This window comes from Mirounga angustirostris, unplaced genomic scaffold (genome assembly GCF_029215605.1).
Source record: "Mirounga angustirostris isolate CCGP_5_RB_7025 unplaced genomic scaffold, mMirAng1.0.hap1 SCAF_6, whole genome shotgun sequence".
NCBI lineage: Eukaryota > Metazoa > Chordata > Mammalia > Carnivora > Phocidae > Mirounga > Mirounga angustirostris.
This window is the reverse complement of record NW_026991714.1, coordinates 83,667,618-83,679,774: the sequence shown is the minus strand read 5'-3', so window position 1 is coordinate 83,679,774 and position 12,157 is coordinate 83,667,618.

Genomic DNA, 12,157 nt, shown 5'->3' with positions numbered 1-12,157 from the left:
TTTGGAAGAGGGGTAACTCTTCCTTGTTAATGCAGAAACATCAGCATGGTCCCATGGCAATGTCCGAACACTGTGTTGGCACCAGAGTCATAGAAGAAATATAAAATGCTGTTCTCGCTCTCAAAGAGCTTTCAACCAAGAACAACTAACATGTAATGCTGCAGCATTCAACCAATTACACCAATCATTTATGAACTCCATTGAGTATGCAAGCCCTGTGAATTTTGGAGGCATTTAGAAACAAACAAAAACCCTGGAACCAAAGTGGCCAGGGAAAGTTTGGGAAAAAAGAGTGATCGAATTTTGAAGATGGTAAGATTTGGACAAAACAGTCATTTCTATTACTTATTTCTAAGAAATCAGAATTCTTTAGTGGAACTCAACAGGTGTTGACTTGCTTGCTCAAGTGGTCAAAATGAGCAGCCTATGTTCTATGTCACCCATGAGGACTGAATTTTTTAAAGCCAGCTTCAAATCTGACACACCATTTGGGGGATTTTACAAATCAATACAATCTTAACATTTTGCGATATTTTCTTTTCTGCAGAGAATTGTTTTGCTTTGAAGGTCGTCAGTACCTCTTTTCTACGAAACCACCAGAGCTAAATGTGGCAGTTCAACCAGGGCGAGAAGATGAGGAACAGAAATGGAACTACTTGAACTCAAAGGGACACCAGGAGGTATGTCAGCACAGAAACCTGGAATGACTTCTAATCACTGAAGACCAATCACCTTACCTGTGAATTCAATTTCAGGATAAATAACCTAGTGCCAAACGGTCTTATATCATGGCAAAATATGTCTGAAATTTTTTCTTCGTAATTTTTTCTGTTTGGGGCTGTTTTTTATTGCTATTTTTAGTTATGGTAAAAAAAAACACACACACTCTGTTTACCAATTTACCATGTTAACCATTTCTAGGTGTACAGTTTAGTAGTGTTAAGTATATTCACAGCGTGCAACAACAGATCGCCAAAACGTTTTCATTTAGCAAAACTAAAACTCTGTACCCATGAAATAACAGCTTCCCATTCCCCCCTCCCCAACCCCCAGCAACCACCACTCTACTTCTGGTTTCTATGAACCTGACTACTTCAGATACGTCATAGAAGTGGAATCATCAAGTATTTGTATGAGTGTAAGGTGATATCTCACAGTGGTTTCTATTTGCATCTCTTTAAAGATAAATGGTGTCGAGCATCTTTACATAGGTTTGTTGGCCATTGGCATATCATCTTTGGAGAAACCTGTATTAAGATCCTTAGCCCATTTTTAAAATTGGGTCCTTGTTCTTTGCTATTGTTGGATTATAGCTCTAATTATAGCTCTAATAAGGATGTTAACTCCTTATTAGATTCATGATTTGCAAATATTTTTCTCCCATTCCAGAGACTGCCTTTTCACTCTGTTAATTGTGTCCTTTAAGGGACAGAAGTTTTTAAATTTGATATAATCACAGATTTTTTAATTTGATACAAAAACAGAAGTTTTTAAATTTGATATAATTTGCCTATTTTTGCTTCTGTTGCCTGTGTTTTTGGTGTCATATCCAAGAAATCCAGGCCAAATCAAATGGCATGAAAATATCCTCCTCTTGTAATGTATGGTGATTAACATAACATAATAAAAAAAAAAAGATATCCCCCTCTGTTTTCTTCTAGGCCTTCTTTAGTTCACCTCTAGTGCTTAGGTCTCTAATCTAGTTTGAGTTAATTTTTGTATATGGTGTAAGGATCCAACTTTATTCTTTTGCATGTAGATTTCCAATTTTCCCAATGCCATTTGTGGAAGAGACTGTTCTTTCCTCATGGAGTGGTCTGGGCACCTTTAAGTTCATCTGACCGTATACATGAGAGTTTGTTTTTATTCATGTTCCTAACCTGCTGAAAATTATTTTTTGAGATTGTCTAATGCCAAGGAACAAAGAATGTTTTGGGTTTTTTTTAATTATTCAAAGTTGTTCAACAGATGCCATTTTCTTTGGCAGTTTTCTTTATTTTTCTTTTTCTTTTTTTTATCTCACAGAAATATAAAAGACACATCAGGATGAATTACACCATTTAAAAGTTCATTCAGATAGAAATGTAATTCTCTTTAATCAAACTCAATACAAATTTGGTTTCCACAGATGGCAAATCACAAGTGATCATTTGTCTTACCGAATGAATTACTTAAATTCCTTTTAAATATCAAAGGTATAGCCATGAAGGAAACATTGTGGAATTTATACTACATTCTAGGGACATTTAATCTTACTTCAGTCTGAAGCAATGACAATATGGGTTTTTTTTCCTCAAATAGTGAGGACATATTTGGCCTATGTTTCTGCAAAAAATACCCTGTCTTTTTAAAATTTTCCAAACTAATAACATTTGAAACAAAGAGGATGGCAAAAACTCAAATCATCAGTAACTCCTATACTGGTTAGGATTATATTCAACTACACAGGATAGTACAAAATAATTGTGGCTTGAACAAGATGAAGTTTACTTTTCTCTTACATAAAAGAAGTCCAGAAATAGGTATCCTAGAGGGGTGCCTGGGTAGTCTAGTGGGTTGAGCATCCAACTTCAGCTCAGGTCATGATCCCAGGGGTGCTATGATTGAGTCCCATATGGGGGTCCCTGGTCAGCGGGGAGTCTGCTTGTTCCCAGCCTCTTCCTCTACCCCTCCCCCCTCTAGTGCTCTCTCTGTCTCTCTCAAATAAATAAATACAATCTTTTTAAAAAAAAAAAAAAAGAAAGAAAGAAACAAGTATCCTAGAAATGACATTGTATCTGCACAGGGGTGGGACCGCAGACTTCTCTTGGTGTTCACCATCCACCTTCCAGCAAGCAGTGAAGAAAGGGAAAGACAAGCCCCTTCCCTACACACTGTTGCCCCTTACACCCTTTTGGCCAGAGTTTAGTTACCTGATCCTGTGTAATTAAACAGTGGTGCAAGTCAGTAATTATAAAAGGTTTCAACAAAATGATAAATCCTTAATGTTTTACTCCACAAATGCTGACTAGTATAGGAAAATTATTAAAACCTCTTCCAAACAATCTCTTTGAAGCTGGGTCACTTTTCCCTTCACTGCTAAGTATAAGGAAGTCTATCCTCATACCTGTGGAGTACAAGTAACTTCTTTTCCCACCAATCACAAGGCAATTCTTAGGCTAATTCTTAAATTGAACTTGTCTATTGAATGGACTAATGAAAAGTTTATTTTAAAATCCAGTTCTAGGGGCGCCTGGGTGGCTCAGTCGTTAAGTGTCTGCCTTCAGCTCAGGTCCTGATCCCAGGACCCTGGGATCGAGCCCCACATCAGGCTCCCTGCTCCACGGGGAAGCCTGCTTCTTCCTCTCCTACTCCCCCTGCTTGTGTTCCCTCTCTCGCTATGTCTCTGTCAAATAAATAAATAAAATCTTTAAAAAATAAATAAATAAAAATAAAATAAAATAAAATCCAGTTCTAAAGACTTTTTTACACCACAACACCTGGGTGTAGGGGAGACTGTAAATGTAGTCATTCTCCAGCTGTCCACGGATCTTATTGCTACGGAAGAAAGGGATGACCCATGTTAGGGGATAATTAATCATCTCTTTTATAACCCCCCCAAGTGTCCTGTCCCTTGCTAAAGTCCAAACAAGGACAATAATAATAAAGTCCCTTCTTGTGATATATCTCTTGGCACATCCTCAATGATACAGCAGAGGATTTTCAAAATAACACAAATCTCGGCATGTTCTTGTACTTAAAACCTGTCAATGGCTGCCCAGGGCTCTCTGGGATAAAGGTTTATATTACTTGACAGCCAAAGCCATGTTCTTTCTTTACATTGCCCACCTTTTTTACTGCCCTGACCTTATGTCCCCTGATGGTCCTGCCCTGTGCTCGCACTCATCCCTAGTCTACTCCTGTCCTTACATCTGTCCCTGGTCCAGCCCTGTCCCTACACCCATCCTTTCCTCCAGCCCCATAGAACTACTTGCAATTCCTCAAAACCACTCTGCTTTTACCCCTGGACCTTGGCATATGTTCGTCCCTCCACCCTATCCCTTGGCTGAATAAACACCACCTTATCACAGACCTTTTGGTATTGATTGAGCTCACTGGGATGCTTGAGGAAATCATACCAATTACTTGTACTGGAGGGAAATGGTACCTCCCCCAAACTGCTGACCCAGAAAAACTAAATCTCAAATAGGATTTCCTGGATCTGGCAAAGGATACTGTGGCCTCTTTATCATTCTGGTAAATTCCCCAGGCAAAACAGGGATAAGACCAAACACTGTGTTCTAGAATGTTGTGGACCATGTACCCAAGCAGTGGTGGGATGGAGTGAGATGGGTGCAGAACGAGGGTCACATGGCAGGTAGGGAGTTGCTGAGGGCTTTATAATACTTCACTTGCAATTCCAAAATAAAAAATGATCTGAAAACTTAACATTTTTTCACAACTCATTTGGCAACAAATTCGAACCTGAAATAGTATGAGGCTACTTTAATCTTCATCCCATTTAGTGCAAATATTCATGCATTTTACAGAAGACATGTTAATGTATTTGATTTTTGGGTTCTGCCTTGGGCCCTGTTGGGGTATTATATAATATAAAACCCCCCAAATAATAAGCTGACTTATAGCCTCGAGGGCTTTACCTAAAGGATTATGGAACTGTGTTTCATTTCTGCACAGTTAATACAATACTAGCTCCCAATATCGCATCTATATTTGAGAGGAGTACATGTATACCTTTCAAAGGAAGCAGAAGGAAGGGAACTGGTCTGCTGGGAATATAAAATAAGAACTTGACAGGAGGATTCATATCCACCCCTGACTCTGTGACCTGATATCAGTATTCCCTTGGGTGTACTTTCGTCTTTCTCCCTTCGGAGTGAGTTTACTGGCCAGACAGATATGTTGAGAGGTGCACCTTATTTCCTGAAGTCCTGGGTGTCTCAGTCCCGAGGGATCAATCATCAGCTCCAACTCATTCACCCTTTGTCATGTCCCCATGCCTTGCCCCCTGGCTTCTGGCAGAATGTGCTCAGACATAAGCAGGTAGACAGGTGGGTTTGCAACTCCTATAAAGCTTTGCTTGTCTTCTGAGATGTGGTCCATACCTTCGAAAAGAAAAAAAAACAAAACAAAACCAACAACACACCCTGCTAGATATTTACCTGGCTAGAGACTTAATTTAGGTATTGCATGTTTCATTAATAGCACTCCATTAAATTCATGGGATAAATTGGTAACTGTATTAAAGGTAACATTTATGCATTTAAAAAATCAATATAGGGCACCTGAGTGGCTCAGTAGGTTAAACACCTGCCTTCGACTCAGGTCATGATCCCAAGGTCCTGGGATCGAGCCCTGCTTTGGTCTCCCAGCTCAGCAGGGAGCTTGCTTCTCCCTCTCCCTCTGTCACGCTCCCTGCTTGTGCTCTTTTGCTCGCTCTCTCCCTCTCTCAAATAAATAAATAAAATCTTTAAAAAATCGATATGATCTCTGTACAGGACCTGGAAGCAAAAAATCGCTTTTTTATAGATTTACCCATGTTCAGACGCACACTACTTTGTTGAACCTGGCAGTATTTGACCAAGGCAAAACTGATTAACATATTATTAAGCTATCATAGAAGGACAATTATGAGATTAAAGTGGAGTTGTAATTCTATTTCTTCTGGTTTCTATGACTTCCAGACTTAATAACCTTTCCTAAGAAAATGAGCTATTTCGGATAATAAACGATGATCACAGTCAAAGATTTGCTAGTATTTGACAACACTGATTCTAATTTCTTATTAAGAGTAGTTACTTAAAAAGCCAGAGAACATTTTCAATTTTGCATAGTACTGGCCTAGTGCCTGAAAAATGAGGTGTTTGCTCAGAGGTAGCCTTGGGTTTTTGGAGAAATGAGTTCATTCTTTCAATATACTTTACTGAATTTTTACCATGTGTCAGGCATTGGAAATATAAAGAGGAATGAGACAACAGCACTTCCCTTGCGGCGGGATGGACCTGAGAACACTGAAAACAAGAATAGAAAGAACAAAAAACCTTTAGGATTTAATGATACAATGTGTCAAACTGTTTTCATTTCCTGCCACAGGTAGAGACTATCTTACTTCTGTTCCCTTAGTGTCCGGCAGAATAGAGCTGGGTTTACAGAATCAAGTTGGGCTCATTAATTGAAACAGAAAATTGCAAAGAAATTAATAAATCCATCATTAAGTGAACTAGGAGGAAAGTCCCAAGGGGCACGGAGCCTTTCTCTTTTTCTCTTTTCTAACTCATTACCTCACTTCTGAGCTTTGCCCTCACCCCAGGGAGCTCTCAAAAAAGTACTGAGTTGAGTGAATGGAATGAACCCAGGTTGTCCTGTTACTGTCCCCGGAGTTAGGTCACTAAAGCCTGTTTGATGCATAAGAGGCACTGTGGTGGTATGACTCTCTTTTCCCTTTTTGCAGGCTCTGGGTTACCACGGTGATTACAACCAGTCACTCCCTTCCAGTTATTTATTTTTCTTCTAGTTGCACTATAACTGCTTCTGTGTTCCATTTGTGGGAGAAGAGCTGGGAATACGACAATGACAGGTCGCCACTCAAACGCCAGTGCCATTTCAAAACCAAGAAATAACATTCAAAATTGAAACTTCATGTCCTTATAATGAGTCTTACACTGTCCTTTTCATCGCTAATGCTAGTCTCCATCTATAGTTACAAGTACACAGAAATATACTGAGGTCCAAGGGCACCTGGGTGACTCAGTCAGTTAAGCATCAGACTCTTGATTTCGGCTCAGGTCATGATCTTAGGGTGGCAGGATCGAGCCCCGAGTCAGGTTCTGCACTGGGCATGGAGCCTGCTTGGGATTCTCTCTCCCTCTCCCTCTGTCCCTTCCCCATCCCCCGTTCATACTCTCTCTCTCTCTCAAAGAAAAGGAAGAAAGAAAGAAGGAAGGAAGGAAGGAAGGAAGGAAGGAAGGAAGGAAGGAAGGAAGGAAGGAAGGAAGGAAGGAAGGAAGATACTGAAGTCCAGAAAATAATACAAACTATACTATTGACATACAAAGAAAAAGTCTCCTCTGGCACCTCCAATCATTAGGTGGATTTCAAAAACCCTAAAATGAGAGCAAGTTGGGATGACAGTATTTGAGGAGGAGAATTTGGTTATAAAAGAGAGCCAACCCAGTATGTGTTCTGTTTGAACTGCAGCCTGTAAGAAATCTGGATGGGATGACGAACTTTAATATAAGTGCATCCAGATTTGCAAACCTCGGAAAGAAAAGCAATTTCCTCTGTAGCCAAGTGTGGCCAGGTTTAAAGCAGTCCGCTCATTTTCCCCAGTTAAGAATCAGGAAAATAATATCAAGGCAGAATAACAACTTCAAAGTTTAATTTCCTGGTTATAACATCAGACTAAATGTGCTTTCGATATTACCTTTTTGAGGGGCTCCCAGTTTCCCAGCTTCACTATAGAAAGCCATTTAGCCCGGATTTAAGAGATTATAATAAAAGAAATGGAGGAGGATGAAAGAAAACGGTGAGGGGAAGGGGGAAAGAGTGTATGGAGGTAAAGGGGAAGAGGGAATAAAAGAAGGAGAGATGAAGAAATTTATAGGTCACATCACTCAGTTTAGTGCTTTCCTTGAATAGGGTACCTTGATTAACATTTGCTGTTCTACTGTTTCAAAACAACCAGGAATCAAGTGTAAGTTACAGGATATAAATACACCGCCAAGCCTTTTTGCAGCTTCTCTGCCTCGCCCAGGGACGTAGAGCTACAGATAAATACTTGAGTTCCTTGGAGCAGAGAGTTCCAAGTTGTTCCGTTAGGTGTTGCAGCTTCCAGAAATGGTAATAAATAATAGCTAATACTTCTATAACTCCTATTTGTGTGCAAATCCTTCCCTAAGTGCTCTATGTGGTGTCAGTTAATCCCCAAAACAACCCTAAGAGATAGTTTTACCATTATTGCCCCCATCTTACAGATAAGAAAAATAAGGCACTGAGCAATTAAGGCCAAGAAGTTGGTAAGTAGAACTGGAGTCTTGTTCCGGTATCCTGGCTCTGAACCACTATGCTATTCTGCCTCTCAGGAAGGCTTGTCCACTGGACATCCCCCAGGTTCTGGCCCCAGTATTCAACACTGAGTTCCAGAATGTAAATATAATGAAGAAACATAATAGAAATAAGAAAGGTTTTTCCTGGATTTTAAGAATACCTAAGATCCTTCTTCATCCTCGATCTTGGGAGCCAAGTAGTACTTTAAATGTCCCATGTCAGCAATTTTATACTCTACAACAAGGGGTACATCTGCACACATACTCAGTGTTACTGTAGGAGAGAGCTGAGTGGCTGTTATAAAAGTTAGTGCAAAAGTTAGCTGAACTGGCTCATTCATCTCTATGGTAACAGCTTCCTCCTCCTTACTGACATTGCTTGCCAACACGTACTTGAGTCTGTCACCAAATTTGTACCTCTGAATACATATGTAGGTATCTTCTGTAAATAACCTATTTTTTCCTTCATTCTTTACAATTTGTTTAAAGAATAAAGTCCAAAGTCAAATCTGGTCTTGTTAATCTAGGAATATTTCCGCCTTACCCAAAAATACTTGTGATTTTCGTAACAAAAGGGTTTTGACTCTTAAATACAGTTTTAAGAATTTTTTTCAATTTAAATAAAAGTTATCTGAATTTCAAACATCAAAAAAAAAGAAAAAGAAAAAGAAATAAGAAAGGTTTGAAATCACAACGGATAGTAGGAAATTTGGTTTACATTCATTTAAAATTTCCCATAATCAGTTGCCTTTGCACGTTTTTTGGTTTTTGTTTGTTTGTTTGTTTTGCTTTGACCCTGGGTCTCCCCCTGACCATGAAGGACGTGTGGGGGCACTCCAGAATATAAATATTTAGGAGCAAGGCGGTAGAAAACCTTCCGAGATCTAATCAGAATTATGTTCTCTGAAGGATCCTATTTCTCCAGGACCTCCAGAGTATTTATTTCTTGAATATTCTAAGTAAATGCAGGTAAATATAACTTGTAGTATTCACAGAACATAACAGTTTTCAAAGCAGAGAAACACAATTTTAAGCAATTTGGTGAAAGAGCTCACTGGAGTGCTAAATACCTGGAGAGGGTTGATAGTAAAGCCGAGACAGACCTGGGTTTCAGGATTCAATAACCAAATAACCAGTGTGTCAAGGACTTACTACATTAAAAGCGCTGCTAGGAACTAGAGAATACAAAAATCAGACTTCAAGGACTTTATATCCAAATATAAGGGAGGGGTAATGTATTTTCTGAAATTTTGTACACCTTATGAACATATATTCCTTTTTGAAAAATTAAACTCAGACTTTGGTTTTATTTTAACAGTTGGCAATTCGATTGGAATTTAGTGGGGATTGGTGGGTCAGCCATTACTGCAACTGAGATCTCTGTGTGTCCCTTGGATTCTTATAAATACACAAAACTCATTACAGTAACAAGGAACGGAGGCAAACTGATTCCAATCGTCTTCTTTGGTCTTTCTCTCGAAGTTTCTACAGATTTATAGTTTGCATCCTGCAGGGTTGCACTCAACTAGATGTCATATTGTATTACTTGTTCGTTAATCTTCCTCCCACAAAGTGTTAAATACCCTGATTGCAGAGACCATTTATTCAACTTCTGCAATATTTATAAAAATATGGCTGTTCTGCTTCAGTCTCAGAAGGTGGTAGTCCACACATCAAACAAGTATTTTCAACCTGCTTGAGTCTCTTACCTTTTTTGATTAAATGTCATGAAGGAAACACAGTTTCTTAACACTCCCTCTTTCCCCCCTCACACTCACTGCCATCCTGCATTGCTGCTGCCTCTGTGTCTTATGGAAAAAAGCGAACAAACGAAAATCCTCACCGCTAACGATTCTAACTCTTACGTCTATCGGAAGACTCTCCTTGCCTTCCTTTTTCCCCCTTTCTCCTTAAATTGATGTATAATTCACATACCGTGAAATTCACACTTTAAAAAAAGTGCACAATCCAGTGGTCCTAAAAAGTATATTCACAGAGTTATTACAGCCACCAGCACCCCGTCTTTCCAGAACATTTTCATCACTCCAAAAAGAAATCCTGTACCTATTAGCAGCCACTTCCTTTCCCCATCCTCCAGCCCCTGGCAACCACTAATCTACTTTCTTTCTCCATGGATTTGCCTGTTCCAGACATTTCATGTAAAGGGAGCCATATAGTAGGGAGTCTTTTAAATCGGGCTTCCTTCTTTCTTGCTTTCTTTTTTTTTTTTTTTTTTTTTAAGATTTTATTTATTAATTTGAGAGAGAGAGAGCACATGAGAGTGGGGAGGGCCAGAGGAAGAAGCAGACTCCCTGCCGAGCAGGGAGCCGGACGCGGGACTCGATCCCGGGACTACAGGATCATGACCTGAGCCGAAGGCAGTCGCCCAACCAACTGAGCCACCCAGGCGCCCCTTTCTTGCTTTCTTTTGAGATTTTATTTATTTATTTGAGATAGAGAGTGAGAGAGAGCGCGAGCACGAGCGGGGTGTGGGGGGTGGTGGACAGAGGGAGAGGGAGAAGGAGGCTCCCACTAAGCAGGGAGCCCAGTGCAGGACTTGAACGCAGGACCCTGGGATCAGGAACTGAGCTGAAGGCAGACGCTCAACCGGCTGAGCCACCCAGGTGCCCCTCGTCTGGTTTCTTTCATTCAGCACATTTTCAACATTGATCTATAGTGCGGCTTACACACTCTCTCATCACTGTGTATGACTGCATAGGATTCCACATCCGTTTACTCGTTCACCCACTGATGGGCATTAGGGTTGTTCTTGCTTTACTTTTTAAAATAAAATTATTAAATAATGATATCAGCTATCTGTTGGTGCAGAGCAAATTGCCCTAAAACTAGGCAACTTGAAATAACAAATATGAATAATCTCACAATTGTTTCTGAGAGTCAGACGTTTGGGAGCAGCTTGGTGAGGTGCTTCTGGTTCAAGGTCTTTCATGAGGGTTTAGTCAAGGTCTTGGCCAGAGCGATGGTCATCTGAGGAGGTCATCGTTAAGAGACCTCAGACTACTACAGTGCACCTCTGATCCTTAAAGATGCACACCTGTCCCACATGCCAAATATGTTCACCCCATCCCAACAACCCCCATCGTGGCAGCCTGTTAAAGTATCAACTCCAAAGTCCAAAATCTCATCTACATTATCTAAATCAGATATGGGTGAGACTCTGGCTGTGATCCATCCTGGGCCAACTTCCTCTCCATTTTTAGATCTGTGAAACTAGAAAAGGTTTTGTTTTCCCCAAATGCAACATGGCATAGGAATGGATACTAATAACTGACATTCCTGTTAAAAGGTGGGGGTGTGGGGAGGGGGAGGGGGGAAGGGGGAGGGGAGGGAGGGGGAAAAAAGGAATCCTCAGTCCCAAGCAATTTCAAACTCCAGCTGGGAAAACAACATTAGGTTTAAGTCCTGGAAATAATCCTTTCCAGGGTTCACAGCTCTGCCCTCTGGGCTCAGGTTTTACTGTCTGGGCTTTCAGCCCTGCCCTCTGAGTCTTTTTTTTTTTTTTTTTAAACAAAGGTAGCATGTATTAGAAGCTGAGTAGTTTTACCAGCCTGTTTCCTGTCTGTAGAATTTTAAGAGTCTGATAGCCTTCTTTCATTTTACTTTTGTGTCCCTTTCGGTCCAAGGTATCAGTGTCTCTGGTGACATAAAATTTTCCAGAACCTGTGGGTCTCCTGCATGGGTCATAGAGAACAATTCCATTAGACAAGAGGCTCATCCACTGGTTTTTTCTAGATGATCCCCCCTTTATTTTTGGCTTCTGCTGAGAGGGCTAAGGAGATCCATGAGTCACATACCCAATCCCTTCAAAGAATTCTCCGTGTGGCTGATTACTGAGACCTTTTGTTCCTCCCAGGCACTAGCAAAATGCTGTCCAGCTACTCTCTTGGCTTCCACTCCAGAGCACACTTTCCTCCAAATCTCCAAATTCTAGCATTTTTTTTTGCAATCTGGAATAACTGTGAATTTCCCAAATCATCAGGTGTTAGAAGGCGGAGGAAGGACTATAAAGTATCCTCCAGACTGAGAAGGTACTTTGAGACAGGAAAACAACACAAGCCCCTCTGTACCATTTACAGAGTTTTATTCAGGGT